Source organism: Cetorhinus maximus, chromosome 1 (genome assembly GCF_964194155.1).
Source record: "Cetorhinus maximus chromosome 1, sCetMax3.hap1.1, whole genome shotgun sequence".
NCBI classification, from domain to species: Eukaryota; Metazoa; Chordata; class Chondrichthyes; order Lamniformes; family Cetorhinidae; genus Cetorhinus; species Cetorhinus maximus.
Window position 1 is genome coordinate 224,998,990 of NC_135879.1, and position 17,587 is coordinate 225,016,576.

General features: G+C 42.2%; 2 protein-coding genes across 6 annotated transcripts in view; both read right to left on the reverse strand.

Moving 5' to 3' along the window:
• Positions 1-17,587, reverse strand: part of ptpra (protein tyrosine phosphatase receptor type A) — a 333,338-nt gene that overhangs the window by 163,405 nt on the left and 152,346 nt on the right. Inside the window, exon 1 of one of the 5 annotated variants that reach the window (XM_078554118.1) lies at positions 119-240. The exons of the other annotated variants lie outside the window; for them this stretch is intronic. The gene's annotated coding sequence lies outside the window, so the exon portion shown is untranslated. Of the gene's footprint in view, positions 1-118; positions 241-17,587 lie in introns of those variants that run through there. 5 annotated transcript variants of the gene reach the window in all.
• Positions 1-17,587, reverse strand: part of rnf24 (ring finger protein 24) — a 632,553-nt gene that overhangs the window by 48,400 nt on the left and 566,566 nt on the right. The window lies entirely within an intron of this gene.

Consider the following 17,587-nt stretch of genomic DNA (forward strand, 5'->3'; position numbering starts at 1 on the left):
GATTTTTGTATTAATAATACTGTGCATTATTGACACAATTATTTCTCCAATAAAATTCACCCAATTATGTCACAGAAGAGCACAACGTGAATTAATAGTCTGATGAAGGATCACTGACCTGAAACATGCACAATTTCTCTCCACAAATGCGGTCTGAACTGCTGAGTATTTCCAGCATTTTCTGTTTTTATTTCAGATTTCCAGCATCTGCAGTATTTTGTTTTTGTGATTAATAGTTATTACTTTATTCCAATAGTCACTTAAGAGGCCATAAGAAACAGAAAGAAAATATCAATTCACCCCAGTTACTTCTAACTCATTTTGGAAGCACCATCGCTACTAAGACTTGAGCAGTTCAAAATTACAACCCATCACCAGTTTCTTAGGTTAGTGATGGGCAATAAATGCAGCCTTGCTAGCGTCACTCACATCGCAAAACAATTTTAAAAAAAACTCCAGCTTAACCAACTGATGAGTTATGCAGTGAAGTGTAAGTGTGGGAGAAAGTCTTCAATGTAAGCTTTCCTCCAAAAAAGCAAACAGCTTGACACCAGAAGGAGAAGAAAATCAAATGCACTGAATTTTGAATTTGTACTAATAAATACCCCTATTCCTCCTGCCCCAGGATTGATCTCTCTCATTACACCTTTTCAAGGTTAATAAATTAACACAAGCACAAACGATTTGAAGTATAGTTAAGATTAATTTACAGATGCCAGTAAAATGATAAAAGGCATACATGGCAAAGTAAACCCTGAGCCAAATAAAATCAGTTCAATCTTGCTCTTCCAATCTTTAAAGGTACTACAAAGAAAGGAAAAAAGATTTGATGCTAGCTTCCCAAAACCCCTTCCAAAAAATAAATTTAAGTTCTTGTCGGGTCATATCAAACATAAAAGGCCTATACATTGTCATACAATGAGATGATGATGATTGCTCATTACGAAAGAGATGATCTGGGCAGTGGGACAGTGACAATGAATGCTACATTATACTATGTCAAGGATAGCAAGCGACATAAAACTCACCTTTTCCGCCCCCTAGATCAGATCCGCCTGCACAACAATAGTGTACAATTAATGATTGTCTGAGGTACTGGTATTCAGTATATTGTGAAGGTCATGGAAAGTTTATGAAATGCAACACTTAAGTGAAAGCGCATCTTTAACTTGAAGCAGTTACGTTGCAAGCCTCAGACCGCACCCTCTAATATTCACAACACAAATTCTTTAGTACAAGAATATTACAGATCTAACCAAATGCCTCCTGCATTGAGAGAAATAATGCAATACAGTATGTACTGTAGCTAACATACATCCTGTCAAAAAACCTGAGCAATGTAAGTATAGAATCATAGTATTATAGGAAGCAGCTGTATAGCCCGTCCTGCCTGTCCCACCTCTTTGGTCGAGTTATCCAATTAGTCCCGCTTACCTGTTCTTTCCCTATACCATGTAATTCTTTTCTGTTCCAAGTACTTATCTAATTGTCTTTTGAATATTACTACTGAAACTCTTCCACCACCTTTGCAGGCAGTCTATTCGAAATCACAACAAATCGTAATGTAAAACTATGTTTCCTCATCCTGCTTCTGGTTCTTTTGCTAATCATCTTAAATCATTGTCCTTTGGTCACTGATCCTTCTGCTACTGGAAGTAACTTTTCCATATTTATTCTATCAAAACCGTTCATCATTTTGAACACCTCTATAAAATCTCCTCAAACTTCACTATTTTAAGGAGAACAGTACTGCAGCTCACAACAATGCAATACCTATATTAAGATATTATGGTTGATACCTTCAAAGCCTTTGTAAGTGATCAGCAAAAGCCTGACAATAAAATGTCCCAAGCGCTTCACAGGAGCATTCCAAATCAAGTTACGACATTGATTCACATAAAAAGATATTAGCTAAGACGATGAAAAGCTAGGTAAAAGAGGTAGGTTTTGAGAAGTGTCTTAAAGGAAGAAAGCGAGGTGGAGGGGCAAAGAGGTGTAGAAAGGGTATCCCAGAGCTTAGGGCTTAAGCAGTTGAAGGCATAGCCACCAATAGTGAAGCTAATAATCAATATTATTTTTAGGTTAGGATTTAGTACAGTTGAAAATGATTAAAATCTAAGATTGGATGAAGTTGGTCTACTCTAGGTGATATTTGGTCTTGAAGTCAAAGAACAAGTTTCCCAAATAAAAACAAAAAAAGCTGGAAATACTCAGCCGCTCAGGCAGGAACTGTGCACAGAGAAAACAGTTAATGTTTCAGGTAAATAAGCTTTCATCAGAACTGGGAAAAGTTAAAAATGTAATATTCAAAACTAAGTGGATTACAGGATTAGTTGTAGGTTAACCAATTTGGCTATAGGAAGGGTATTGACTGATGAACATTCTCAGCTTTTTTGAGGATGTCATGTTCCAAGTAGACAGTGAAGTTGCACGACATAATGCACTTTGATTTTCCAGCACCCCTCTTAAGTTCTCTTATAAAATACTGGAGAAATGCTTAAAAGAAGAAATTGAAAGGGAACCTTGTAGAAATACACAAGATACCAAATAACATATAGAAGTCAATTCAGAATACTGATTCAAGGTACTTCAGGATGTTCGTGATAAGGGATGCTATAGTAAGGTACTGTTCTCTGTAGCTGTGACCAAGAGCTCCGAAGGTTGTGTTGCCTGCCTGGTGCCAGGGTTAAGGACATCTTGTCACAGTTGGAGACGAAGGAAAAGTTGGGGGGGCGGAGGAGGGGGAAGAGGTGGGGGGAGAGGAGGAGGGGAGGAGGGGAGAGGAGGAGTTGGGTGTGGGGGGGGGTGGGATCCAGTCGTCATAGCCCACATAGGAACCAAAGACAAAAGAAGAACTGGGAATGATGTTCTACTGAGAGAGTTTAAGGGTTTAGGGTCCAAATTAAAATGTAGAACATCAAACGCAACCATCTCTGAATTGTTACCTGAGTCACGTGCAAATTGACATAGGGCCAAGCAGATTAAATAATTAAATGCGTGGATCAAAAGGTGCTGTGCGAAGAAATGGTTTCGATTCATGGGCCACTGGCATCAGTACTCGGGAAGAGTGAGCTTTTCTGTTTGGAAGGGCTCCACTTAAACCGGGCTGGGGCCAGTGTCCTGACAAGTCGTCTAACTAGAACTGTGGATAGGGCTTTGAACTACAGAGTGGGAGGAGGGTTCGGGTGATGGAAGATCCAAAGGGGAAAGCTGAGGTGACAGACCAGTGTAGCCATGCAGGTAAGGACAAACAGAGTGGGACAGGAAGGGACAGAGAGTGTAATAATAGTTTGTATCAACAAGTCTAGTCATTGAAGGAAATAGAAGTAAGAGATTAAATTAAAATCTCTATCTAAATGTACGAAGCATCTGCTATAAGATAGATAACTAATAGCACAAATAGAGATAAGTGGTGTAAATTTAGCCACCATTATAAAGACATCATAACCAAGGTTGGGAAACAAATATTGCAGGGTAGACAATGTTTCAAAAAGACAGACAGAATGGCAGAGGAGGAGTTGCCCCGATAGTAAAATAGGACTTAAAGACATTAATGAGGAAGGATCTTGGCTCAGAAGATTATGAAGTAGAATCAGTATGGGTGGAAATTAGAAATAGCAAGAATCAGAAAATGCTGGTGGGAGTAGTTTATAGCCCCTCTAACAGTAGTTATACCGTTGGACAGAGCATGAAACAAGAAATTATTGAAGTAACAAAGGCAATGCAATAGTTGTGGGAGGACTTTAATCTTGATAATATACTGGACCAATCCTTGGAAAAGAGGTGGAGAGGAGATTTTAGAGGTATTCAAAATCATGAGGAGTCTGGACAGAGTAGATAGTGAGAAGCTGTCTCCACTTGGCAAAGGGCCACCAAAAAGTTGATAAAGTGGGAAAAAAATTGAAAGGAGAGAAAGCTAGCCAGAATATAAAAACAGATTGGAATAACTTTTATAAGTTTATAAAAAGGAAGAATAGCTAAAGTAGTTGGTCCCTTAGAAGCAGAGACACAAGAAATTATTACAGGGAACGAGCAAGTAGCAGAGACATTGAACAAATATTGTGCATCTGTCTTCACAGTAGAAGAAATAAATTATATACCAGAAACAAAGGGTAACCTTAGGGGCTAATAAGAGTGAGGAAATTAAGGTAATTAATATCAGCAGAGGAAAAAGTACAGGAAATTTAAGAGATTAAATCTGACAAATCCCCAATTAAATTTATTCTTTCATGGGATGTGAATGTCCCTGGCAAGGCCAGCATTTTTTGCCCATCCCTAATTGCCCTTGAACTGAATGGCTTGCTCAGCCATTTCAATGGGCAGTTAAGAGTCAACCACATTGCTGTGGATCTGGAGTCACATGTAGGCCAAACCAGGCAAGGATAACAGATTTCCTTCTCTAAAAGGCAATAAGGAATCAGATAGGTTTTTATGACAATCGAAGATAGTCTCAGTAATGGTGGCCACGCAACTAACATTCAACTGCAGATTTTATTAATTGAATTTAAATTCCACTAGCTGCTATGGTGGGATCTGAACCCATGCCCCAAGAGCATTACCCTGGATTACTAGCTCAGGGACATTACACTATGCCACCATCTCCCACTAAGGGCCTACAGCTGAGGGTTCAAAAAGAGTGAGCTGCAGAGATAGTGGATGCGCTGGTTATGATTTTCCAAAATTATCTCGATTCTGACGGTCCCAACAGATGGGAATTTAGGAAATATAATATCAATATGCAAGAAAGAAACGCAAGATAAAACAGGTAACTACTACAAGCCAGTCAGCCTGATATCAGTCATCAGGCAAGTGCTAGAATCCAATTTTTTTTTTGAGGGTGTAGCTTGTAGGGTAAATAAAAGGGAACCAGTATATGTGGTATACCTGGATTCCCAAAAGGCATTGATAAGATACCACAAAAGATTAATAAGCAAGTTAAACGCTCATGGAGTTGGGAGTAATATAGTAGCATGGGTAGATGATCAGTTAATGGACAGGAAGCAAAAAGTAGATACAAATGGGGTCTTTTCAAGTTGGCAGGCTGTGACGAATGGAATGCCACAAGGACCAGTGCTGGGATCTCTGCTATTTGCAATCTATTTTGGTAAATAGTCACTTGGCAGTACAGAACTTGAGGATTGCTGAAAAAGAGAGACATGCTGTCAAAGCTTCATATATTCATACAGAGGGACCTGTCCTCCACAAGCAAAAGTCACATGTCCAGGCATTGCACTTTTCGAGTAAAAAAAAGCCTGGTGGAACAATAGCTCCTGGTGTATTCTCCATCCTCAACCAGAGTCCACTTGCCAATCAATCAACACCCTTTTCTCACGCTGTATGAATTGCTGCTCCCTTTGAAATTTGACATTTTTATTTCTGTCCTGATGACTGCAAGACGAAAAGCGTTGTTAGCATGTCTCTTTTTTTCAAGCAATACTATGATAGCAATGCTACAATATACGGAGAGAGAGTAGTGTATCCAAGTTTACTGACAATACAAAGCTAGGTAGAAATTTACATTGTGGGGAGGCTCTGACCTGCTCTTGTAGCCAAAGTATTTATATAGCTGGTCCAGTTCAGTTTCTGGTCAATGGTAACACCCAGAAAGTTGATAATGAGGGATTCTGCAATGGTAATGCCATTGAATGTCAAGGGGAAATGGTTACATTCTCTCTTGTTGGAGTTAGCCATTGCTTGGCACTTGTTACATGCCACTCAACCAGCCCAAGCCTGAATGTTGTCCAGATCTGTTGCGTTTGGGCATGGACTACTACAGTATCTGAACAGTAGCAAATGGGGCTGAACAGTCATCAGCGAACATTCCCACTTCTGACCTTATGATGGATGGAAGGTCATTGATGAAGCAACTGAAGATGGTTGGGCCGAAGACACGACCCTAAGGAACTCCTGCAGTGATCTCCTGGGACTGAGATGATTGACCTCCAACAACCACAGCCATATTCCTTTGTATGGTAGCAAGGTATGGCTCCAACCAGTGGAGCGGTTTCCCCCTTATTCCCATGGCTCCAGTTTTGCTAGGGCTCCTTGCTATCATACTCAAATGTCAAATGCTGCTTTGATGTCAAGGGCTGTCACTCATTTCACCTCTGAAGGTCAGCTCTTTTGTCCATCTTTGCATTAAGGCTGTAATGAGGTCAGGAGATGAGTTACCCTGGCAGAACCTAAACTGAGCATCAGTGAGCAGGTTATTGCTGAGTAAGTGCTGCTTGATGGCACTGTCACCGACACCTTCCATCACTTTGCTGATGATCTAGAGTAGACTTAAGGGGCAGTAATAGACTTGGTAGGATTCATCCTACTTTTTGTAGACAAGGCACACCAAGGCAATTTTCCACATTTCCAGGTCCATGCCAGGGTTGTAGCTGTACTGGAACAGCTTGGCTAGGGGCGCTAGTTTTGGAGCACAAATCTTCAGTGCTATTGCCGGAGTATTGTCAGGACCCATATCCTTTGCAGTATCTAATGCCTTCGGCTGAAGCTTGATAGCACATGGAGTGAATCGAATTGGCTGAAGCCTGGCATCTGTGATGCTTGGGACCTCTGGAGATTGCTGAGTTGGATGATCCTAACTGCAATTCTGGCTGAAGATGCTTGGAAATGTTTCAGCTTTAACTTTTGTACTGATGTGCTGGGCTTCCCCCATCATTTAGGATATGGATATTTGTGGAGGCTCCTCCTCAGTTAGTTGTTTAATTGTCCAGCACCATTCAAGACTGGATATGGCAGAACTGCAGAGCTATAGAATATAGAAGGTCTCAGCGATATTAGGACACCTAAAGACTAGTCACTTTAAATCTACACGTCACTAATTGCAGAGTTCATTAGTTTGGCTACGAGAAGGAAAGGAAATCTCCTTGGTCTATCTATTTAAAGATCTCTATCTAGCAACACAAGAAGTTACTTTTTGCTGCTATCCACTAAACATCAGCTGGCGTTATTGTATGATTCGCAGTACACAGTAAAGCATAAAAGGCAACTGTCTGAATACAAGAGAGCAAGAATCTTCTTGAGAAATTCTGCTAGTTTTTAATCATTAAAAAGACTTAGTTGAAAGGAACAGTTAATCAATCATCAGGCTTTCCTCATACACAAGGCTGCCAATCAGATTAATTTACACAGAGGCTTGGTATTTCTCAGAACTTACAAGTTTCATTCTATGAAATTTAAGATACTTATATGGTGCCAAAACACTGAATGGGGGCGGACTAGGAGGGGTTAAACTATGGTGCAGATTTGGGAAAGATGTTTGGCCATTTAAACTATGGAGCATCCGCATAATGATACCATATTTATTATGATCAGAATAAATTTCAGCAGTGCTATTGCACACCCTGCATATCCACACATCGATTGTGAAAATTACTTATCCATAGAATTTCATTCGTTATTTTGATTGTTAAACAATTAAAAAGTTCTCAAAAATAAAACCTTAGGCTTGACATAAGAATAGGTGTAATGAAGCAATTGTTGGAAAACCAAAAAAAAAAACAGGGTTTGATAGAAATGTGTCAGAATCAAAAGTCCTCTCATTCTAACATACTGCACTGCTATGCTGCTAATACCTTCTAGTTTAAAAGTGGCATTCATGCGGACTGTCTGAAACAGTGGTAGCAACTGCTAGCTAAATGAATTACAGTTGAAGTCCAGGGTGCTAATTTTCTCCATAACATTATTTGGACCATATGTAGAATATCTTTGTCTACAGTTCCCAGTTTTCATAATTGCTTCAATATTTTTCTCAGAGTTACTGTTAAACAGAGAGCATGAACTTTGTAGTAAACAAGCGTAACTTCAGAGAATATCTGCTCTAAAGTTACAATTCATTAAGTTACAATGAAAGCAACAACTCATTAATGGGTAAAACATTCCAAGGCACTTCACAGGAGCAATTAATAAAATTTGACAGCAAACCATTGTTTAGTATTTGGACAAAATTGCTCGGCATAAATATTGCAGATGGGCCATAATTTTTTTTTTTATTCATTCACAGGGGTGTGGGCTTCGTTGGCCAGGCCGACATTTATTGCCCATCTTTAGTTGACCTGGAGAAGGTAGTGGTGAGCTGCCTTCTTGAACTGCTGCAATCCCTGTGGTGTAGGTACACCCACAGTGCTGTTAGGGAGTTCCAAATATGGGAGAATGTGAATTTGTCCAATTTGGCGGGAAGAATAGAAAAGCGGTATACTAGTTAAATGGAGAAGGATTGCAGAACTCTGCAGTACAGAGATCTGGCTGTCCTGGTATATGAACCACAAAAAGTTAATATGCAGGTACAGCATGTGATTAGGAAGGCTAGTGGAATGTTGACATTTATTGCAAGGGGAATGGAATCTAAAAATAATGAAGTTTTACTGCAGCTGGACAAAGGACCACAATTGGACTAGTATGGATAGTCTTGGTTTCCTTATTTGAAAAGGGATATAATTGCATTTGAAGCAGTTCAGAGAAGGCTTATTCGACTCATTCCTGGGATAAAGGGCTCATCTTATGAAGAAAGGTTTAACAGGTGGACCTATGCCCACTGGAGTTTCCTCTTGTGGGGGAGACTAGAGCTAAGGGACACAGTTAAAAAATGGGAAGGAGGTGGTGTAGTGATATTGTCACTGGACTATTAATCCAGAGTAATTATCTGGGGAACTGGGTTCGAATCCCACCAGGACAGATGATGAAATTTTAATTCACTAAAAAAAGCTGGAATTAAAAGCCTAATGATGACCATGAAACCATTGTCAATTGTTGCAAAAACCCATCCGGTTCACTAATGTCCTTTAGGCAAGGAAACCTATCATCGTTACCTGTTCTGGCCTACATGTGACTCCAGACCCACATCAATGTGGTTGACTCTTAAATGCCCTCTGAAATGGCCTGGCAAGCCACTCAGCTCTCAAGGACAATTAGGGATGAGCAATAAATGCTGGCCTATCCAGCGATGCCCCCATCCCATGAGCGAATTAAAAAAAGAATAAGACAAGGATGAGGAGAAAAGTTTTCTCTCCAAGGGTCATTAGTCTGTGGAATTCTCTTCCACAGAAAGCAGTGGAGGCTGGGTCATTGAATTTATTCAAGGTTAAGTTAGATAGACTTTTGATAGATGAGGGTTATGTGGGGGTAGGCAGGAGAGTGGAGTTGAGACCACAACCAGATAAGCCATGATCATATTGAATGGCAGAGCAGGCTGGAAGAGCCAAATGGCCTACTCCTCCTTTAAGTCCTATGTTCCTACTGACAGGCTGGTCTTGGAGATAAGCTTAAAGGAGCATCTTAAAGGAGGTGAGAAAGATACAGAATAGGAGATAATTAGGGAGGGAATTCCAGAGTTTAGGGCAGCGATTTTCAACCTTATTTTGGTTAAGGAACCCAATAGTATATTGTGAAATTTCATGGAACCTCTCTCTCCCTTACCCTCCCACCAAATAAAACAAAAATGAAAAAGTAAAGCACCATTGAACAAATGAGTGGAAATGCAAAAATGATTAGTCATTATTTTTCAATAAATGCATTTTTCTCCCTACAGAGGAGGGCTGGGGAGGGGTGGGGGCATGGTGAAGGAAAATAGGAGTCGTAGGCCAATTGGTCCCTCTAGCCTGCTCCACCATTCAACTAGAACATGGCTGATCTTCTATCTGAACGTAATTTTCCAGCACTATCCTCGTACCCCTTGATATCTTTCATATCTCGAAATCTATCCATCTCTGTCTTGAACATACTCAATGACTAAGTCTCCACAGCCCTCTGGGATAGAGAATTCCAAAGATTCACCACCCTCTGACTGAAGAAATTCCTTCCCATCTCAGTCTTAAATGACCTACCTCTTATTCTAAGACTGTATCCCCTCTAGATTGTTTCCCCTGGCTCTAGACTCCACAGCCAGGGGAAACAGCATTCCTGCATCTACCCTGTTGTGCCGTGTAAGAATTTTGAACATTTCCATGAGATCACGTCTCATTCTTCTAAACTTTAGAGAATACAGGCCCAGTCTCCTCAATCTTTCCTCATACGGCAATCCCAGGGATCAGTCTGGTGAACCTCTGTTGCACTTCCTCTGTGGAAAGCATATCCTTCGTTAGGTAAGGAGACCAAAACTGTACACAATACTCCAGGTGTGGTCTCAGCAAGGTTCTATAGGACTGAAACAAAGCTTCCTTACTCCTGGACTCAAAACCTTTCGCAATAAAGGCTAACATACCATTAGCCTTCTTAAATGCTTTGAACCTGCAGGCTTGCTTTCAGTGATTTATGAACAAGGACACAGCAGATGGAATTTAATATGGATAAGTGTGAAGCTATCCACTTTAGTAGGAAAAACAGAAATGCAGAGTATTTCTTAAATGGTGAGAGATTGGGAAGTGTTGATGGCAAAAAAGCAGGGTTCCCTTTTAGAATGGAGGTGAGGTGAACTTCTTTAGTCAGAGGGTGATGAATCTTTGGGATTCTTTACGTCAGCGGGCTGTGGAGACTCAGCCATTGAGTACATTCAAAACAGAGATTGATAGATTTCTGGATATTGAAGATATCAAGGGTTTTGGGGATTGTGCGAGGAAATGGCATTAAAGTAGAAGATCAGCCATGATCTACATGAATGGCGGAGCAGGCTTGAGGGGCCAAATGGCCTACTCCTGCTCCTATATTTCTATTTGGTCCCTTCATCCAGATTATTGATATAGATTGTAAATAGCTGGGGCCCATGCACTGATCCTCGCAGTATTCCACTAGTCACAGCCTGCCAACCTGAGAATGACCGCTTTATTCCTACTCCTGTCCATTGATCAATACCACGTACCATCCCCCCATCAGCTGATGAATCAGTACTGCCCCATGTTGAATATCACTTGAAGGACGCACTGAGGGTGGCAAGGGTGCAGAATGTACACTGGGTGGGGGACTTCAATGCCCATCACCAACAGTGGCTTGGTAGCACCAGTATAGACCAAGCTGGCTAAGTGATAAATGACATAGTTACTAGACTTGGTCTGCGGCAAGTGGTCAGGAAACCAACAAGAGAGAAAAACATACTTGACCTCATCCTCACCAACCTGCCTGTCACAGATGCATCAGTCCATGACAGTATCAGTAGGAGTGACTGCCGCACAGTTGTTGTGCAAAGTCCCATCTTCACATTGAGGATACCCTGCATCATATTATGTGGCACCAACACCATGCTAAATGGCATTCATGAGGTGCTGTGGGCCATTAGCACCAGCAGAAGTGTACTCAACCACAATCTGTAACCTCATGGCCTGGCATATCCCGCACTTTACCATTACCACCAAGCCAGGGGATCAACCCTGGTTCAATGGAGAGTGCAGGAGAGCATTCCAGGAGTAGCACCGGGCATACCTAAAAATGAGGTCGACCTGGTGAAGCTAAAACACAGGACTACCTGCGTGCCAAACATAAGCACCAAGTGATAGACAGAGCAAAGCGATTCCACAACCAACAGATCAGCTGCAAGTTCTGCAGTCCTTCCACATCCACAACTCACTGGAGGAAGAGGATCCACAAATATCCCCGTCCTCAATGAGGACATCAGGGCAAAAGATAAGGCTGAAGCATTTGCTACAATCTTCAGCCAGAAGTGCCAAGTGGATGATCCATCTCAGCCTCCACCGAGGTCCCCTGCATCACAGATGCCAGTCTTCAACCAATTCGATTCAATCCACGTGATATCAAGAAACGGCTGAAGGCACTGGATACTGCAAAGGCTGTGGACCCTGACAATATTCCAGCAATAGTACGACCACTTGTGCTCCTGAACTTGCCGAGCCCCCTAGCCAAGCTGTTCCAGTACAGCTACAACACTGGCATCTACCTGGCAATGTGGAATCTTGCCCAGGTATGTCCTGTACACAAAAATCAGGACAAATCCAACCTGGCCAATTACCACCCCATCAGTCTACTCTCCATCATCAGTAAAGTAACCTGCTCACTGATGCTCAGTTCAGGTTCCGCCAGGGTCACTCAGCTCCTGACCTCATTACAGCCTTGGTTCAAACATGGACAAATGAGATGAACGCCAGAGGTCAGGTGAGAGTGACTGCCCTTGACATCAAGGTAGCATTTAACTGAGAGTGGCATCAAGGAGCCCTAGGAAAACTGGGGTCAATGGGAATCAGAAGGAAACTGTCCGCTGGTTGGAATCATATCTAACACAAAAGAAGATGGTTGTGGTTGTTAGAGTCAATTATCTCAGCTCCAGGAGTTCCCTCATCACTGCAGGATTTCCTCAGGGACCAAGCCCAAACAGCTTCAGCTGCTTCATCAATGACCTTCCTTCCATCATAAGGTCAGAAGTAGGGATGTTCGCTGATGATTGCACAATGTTCAGCACCATTCGCAACTCCTCAGATACTGAAGCAGTCCATGTCCAAATGCAGTAAGACCTGGACAATATCCAGGCTTGGGCTGACAAGAGGCAAGTAACATTCGTACCACGCAAGTGCCAGGCGATGACCATCTCCAACAAGAGAGAATCAAACCATTGCTCCTTGACATTCAATGGCATTCAATTGCTGAATGCCCCGCAATCTACATCCTGGGGTTACCACCAACCAGAAACTGAACTGGACCCAATCATATAAATACAGTGTCTACAGGAGCAGGTCAAAGGCTAGGAATCCTGTGGCAAGTAGCTCACCTCCTGACTCCCCAAAGCCTGTCCACCATCTACAAGGCACAAGTCAGGAGTGTGAAGGAATACTCTCCACTTGCCTGGGTGAGTGCAACTCCAACAACACTCAAGAAGCTTGACACCAACCAGGACTAAGAAGCATGCTTGATTGGCACCTCATCCACAAACAATCACTCTCTCCACCACCGACACAGTGCCAGCAATGTGTACCATCTACAAGATGCACTGCAGGAACTGACCAAGTAACCTTAGACAGCACTTTCCAAACCCACGACCACTACCATCTAGAAGGGCAAGGGCAGCAGACACATGGGAACACCACCACCTGGAAGTACTCCTCCAAGCCACTCATCATCATCCTGACCTGGAAATATATTGCCGCTCCTTCACTGTTACTGGGTCAAAAACCTGAAACTCCCTGCTTAACAGTACTGTGGGTGTACCAATACCACAGGGACTGCAGTAGGTCAAGGCAGCAGCTCACCACCACCTTCTCAAGGGCTACTGGGTTGCCCACATCCCATGAACAAATGAAAACATTTCTCAATCCACACCAGTATATTAGCCCCAATCCCATTTGTTTACTAACCTCTTGTGTTGTACCTTATCGAAAACCATCTAAAAATCCAAAAATACCAGATTCAATGGTTGCTCCTAATCCATTCTGCTAGTTACATCCGAAAAACACTTCAACAGGTTTGTCAAACATGATCTACCTTTCATAAATCCATGTAGGCTCTGCCCAATCATACCATTATTTCCCAAGTTCCCAGCTATCACATCTTTTATTATAGATTCCAATATTTTCCCTACTATTGATGTAAGGCTAACAGGTCTATAGTTCCCCATTTTCTCTCTCCCTCCATACTTAAATAGTGGGTCACATTTGCTACCTTCCAATCTGCAGGATCCTTTCTTCTAGAATCTACAGAATTTTGGAAGATGGCCCCCAGTGCATGGATTATCTTTGCAGCCACCTCTTTCAACACTCTGGGATGTAGATCATCAGGTCCAGGGGATTTACCACTCAGTACCATTAATTTCTCCAGTACTACTTTTTTTATGAACACTAATTTCTTCAAGTTCTTCATTCCCACTTGTTCCTTGGTTCTCTAGTATTTCTGAGCGGTTCTTTGTATCTTCCTCAATGAAGATAGACACAAAGTATTGGTTTCGTTTCTCTGCCTGCGATGTTTGTGTTTAATGCTTATGCATTTTTGTAAAAGGGCATTTTAGTTAAATTATGTTATATAAAAAACCTGACAATAGGGTGTGCTAAGTCCCAGATGTATTGCACTCTGATATAGAATACGGGATAGGCAGTTGGGGTTCCGAAGCAGATAGCTGTGCGCGTGTGTGCATGTGCGTGTGTGCGCGTGCGTGTGTGCGCGTGCGTGTGTGCACGCGCGTGTGTGCGCGTGTACGTGTGCATGTGTGCGTATGTGTGCGTGTGCGCGTGCGTGTGTGCCTGTGCGTGTGTGTCTTCTTAATTGTTATGAAGTGACAAAACATTTCAAAAGGCATCATTATTAGGGGCTTTAGATCCAGCTAGTATGGACTTTGTAGTTTATGTTGAGCAAATGGAACAGTTTTTCATTGCGAATGAGATTTAAGAGGAAAAGCAGGCCACAGTGTTTCTTACAGTCATCGGAATGAAAAATTTCACTTTGCTGAGAAATCTCATTGCTCCTGACAAGCCAGAAGATAAAAGCTTTAAAGATCTTGTGGATGTTTTGAAAAAGCACTTCAATCCTAGACCAGCAATTATTGCCGAGAGATTCAAGTTTCACTGAAGAGAACAGCATGAGAGTGAGTCAGTTTCCTAGCTCCTGGCTGAGTTGAGAAAACTAGCGGAACATTGTGACTTTAAAGGTTACCTAGAAGAAGCATTGCGTGATCGCTTGGTTTGTGAACTAAGAAATGCAAGAATTCAGCGTAGATTGTTGGCGGAGCAAGAGTTGACACTGAAGAAAGCGTTCGAGATTGCGCAAGGTATAGAAATGGCAGAGAAGCAAGCTGGAGATTTGAAAGCGCATTCTAACAATGCCGAAGTTAAAATAATAAAGTCAGGGTATACTCACTTCCAAACATGTTACCGCTGTAATGGAATACAGCATAATGCAGAAGCCTGTAAGTGGAAAACTGCTGATAGTCACTATTGTGGGGAAAAAAGGACACATCCAGCGTGCATGTAGATCAAAGGCTGATCACAGTAAAGCAGTACCGGCAAGAAAAGGGCATCACAGGGAGCACGCAGACAAGTCATGCTTGAAAATAAGCAGGCAGTTTAAAAAGATGCATTACTTGGAAACAAAATACAAAAGTAATGTGAGTCCAGACAAGGCAAAGTTAAACTAACAGCAACAATGCAGAAGGGCAATTGTATTGCATTCAGTTTGATTTAAAACTAGATGAAGGACTAAAAGTTGGCATTGCCTTAAATAGTAAAATAGTTGAAATGGAGGTTGACACTGGAGCATCTGTTTCTCTTGCTTCAGAGAAGACATGGGAGAAAATTTTCCAGAAATGCCCATCGGAGGAAACCTCCTCCAGCTTAACACCTACACTGGTGAGCCTGTGAATATATTTGGAAAAATGTCCATTCAAGCTAAATATGGAGATCAAATAACAAGGCTGCCACTTATCATTGTGAAAGGGGATCGCCCATCGCTTATGGGCAGGAACTGGCTAAAAGAAATTCAGCTGGACTGGAATAAAATAAAGTGCATTGCAACCTCATGTTGCAGTTCTTGTTAGACAAGCATACTGATGTCTTCAAAGAAGGTCTTGGTGTTATTAAAGACAATGAAGCCAAACTTGCTGTGAAAGCCGAAGCTTCTCCAAGGTTCTTCAAACCATGTTCAGTTCCCTACACAATGCAACACAAAATCGAGCAGGAACTAGAACCACTCGAAAACTTTCAGATAATTGAGAAAAGTTGATTATGCAAAGTGAGCAGCTCCAATAGTCCCAGTAGTGAAGGATGACAGGTCTATCAGAATATGTGGGGACTATAAAATCACCATTAATCCTTTCCTGGAAGTGCATCAGTAAAATTGAGGACCTGTTTGTTGCTCTGAATGGAGGTGAATTATTCACAAAGCTTGACCTATCACAAGCATTTTTACAAATGCAGTTGAGTGAAGATTCCAGGAAGTATACAACCATCACCACACACAGAGGTCTATGTCAACACAAACAACCACTATTCAGAATTGCGTCATCACCAGCCTTACTCCAGCAGGCCATGGACAAAATACTGCAGGGCCTCCCTCGTGTAATATGCTTCCGAGACAACATGCTCATCACTGGCAAAAACCTCCCAACTCATTTAGAGAAACTTGGCAGGGTCCTGCGTAGACTGGAAAATATAGCATCTGCTGTAAGAGATCCAAATACTCGTTCCTGAAGCCCTCAGAGGAGTACCTGGGACATGTGATCAACGAAACTGGCCTCTCAGCCTCACCCAGAAAGGTAGAGGCAGTAGTGGATGCATCGCAGCGCAAAAACGTTCAGGAATTTCATTCGTTTTTGGGACTTGTGAATTACTACGGCAAGTTTATTTCCAGTTTGGCTACCAAGGCAGTACGACTGAACAATCTGAAGAAGAATGCAAATGGGACTGCTGTCAGGAAAGTTTCAAGGAACTCAAGCAAGAGCTCACTTTTGTTAAAGTCCTGGCACATTTCAATGAAAAGTTACCTGTCAGCCTGACTTGTGATGCATCTGGATATGGTGTTGGAGCTGTCATCTCCCACACATTTTCTCATGGCAGTGAAAGGCCCATCCAGACTTCCATTACGCCACAGCTCCACAACCCAAAGTGAAGTCACTGCTTTCAATGAGAGCCAGATAGACATGTTACCTGTGAAAGCGGATCAATTTCGACTCGAAATGCAGAGGGATGCTGTGCTTTCTAAAGTTTACCTGTATACACAGAAAGGTTGGTGTGTACCTCAGGAAGTGACTACTGAGCTTAAACCTTACTACATGCATGGATTTGAGCTGACTCTGCAAGACAGTTGTTTGTCATGGGGAATCAGAGTTGTTATTCCTTCAAAATTCCAAACATGAGTATTAGAAGAACTTCACCTCAGTCACATGGGAATCGTCAAAATGAAAGCATTAGCTCATCCACATGTATGATGACCACACCTGGATAAAGACATTGAAGGCATGGTCAGTGATTGCCTTCCATGCTAAGAAATGAAGTCTACTCCTGCACCTGCCCCATTACATCCGTGAGCTTGGCCTGACCACCCATAGGCAGAGACTTCATGTCGACTTTGCCAGACCACTTCTCGGGCATACGTTCCTGATTGTGGTGGATGTCCACACAAAGTGGCCTCATGTTATTCCCATCAAGTCGACTACTTCAGCAAAGACCGTTGATGCTCTCCGGAATGTGTTCACTACTTTTGGATTGCTGGAGCAGATTGTGTCTAACCATGGCACACAGTCCACATCATGTGAATTTCAAACATTCCTGAAAAACAATGGGATCAAGCAGATTCTCATCTCACCTTACCACCCATCCTCAAATGGTGAAGTGGAGCGCTTTGTCTAGGCATTCAAAATGGCCATTTTGAAGGGTAGGACGCAAACAGATTGGAAGTTGAAGCTGAAGAACTTTTTGATGATGTATCGTAACACTCCACATTCAACAACAGGCGTAATTCCTGCTGGGCTGATGCTTGGAAGAAGACTGTATACCAGAATGGATTTGCTGTGTCCAAATTTGAAAGGAAAGATAGGTTCAAGGCAACTTGATCAGAAAAGGTCACATGACACAAGTAAACCAGCTCGTGAGTTTAATCTGGATCAGTCTGTTTGGGTCCGAAATTACTGTGGGTCACCAAAGTGGCTCCTGGGAAGAATCATCAAGGGTCGAGGACCACTGACACTGACCTATGGATGTTGAATCTTCCTGTGGAATCT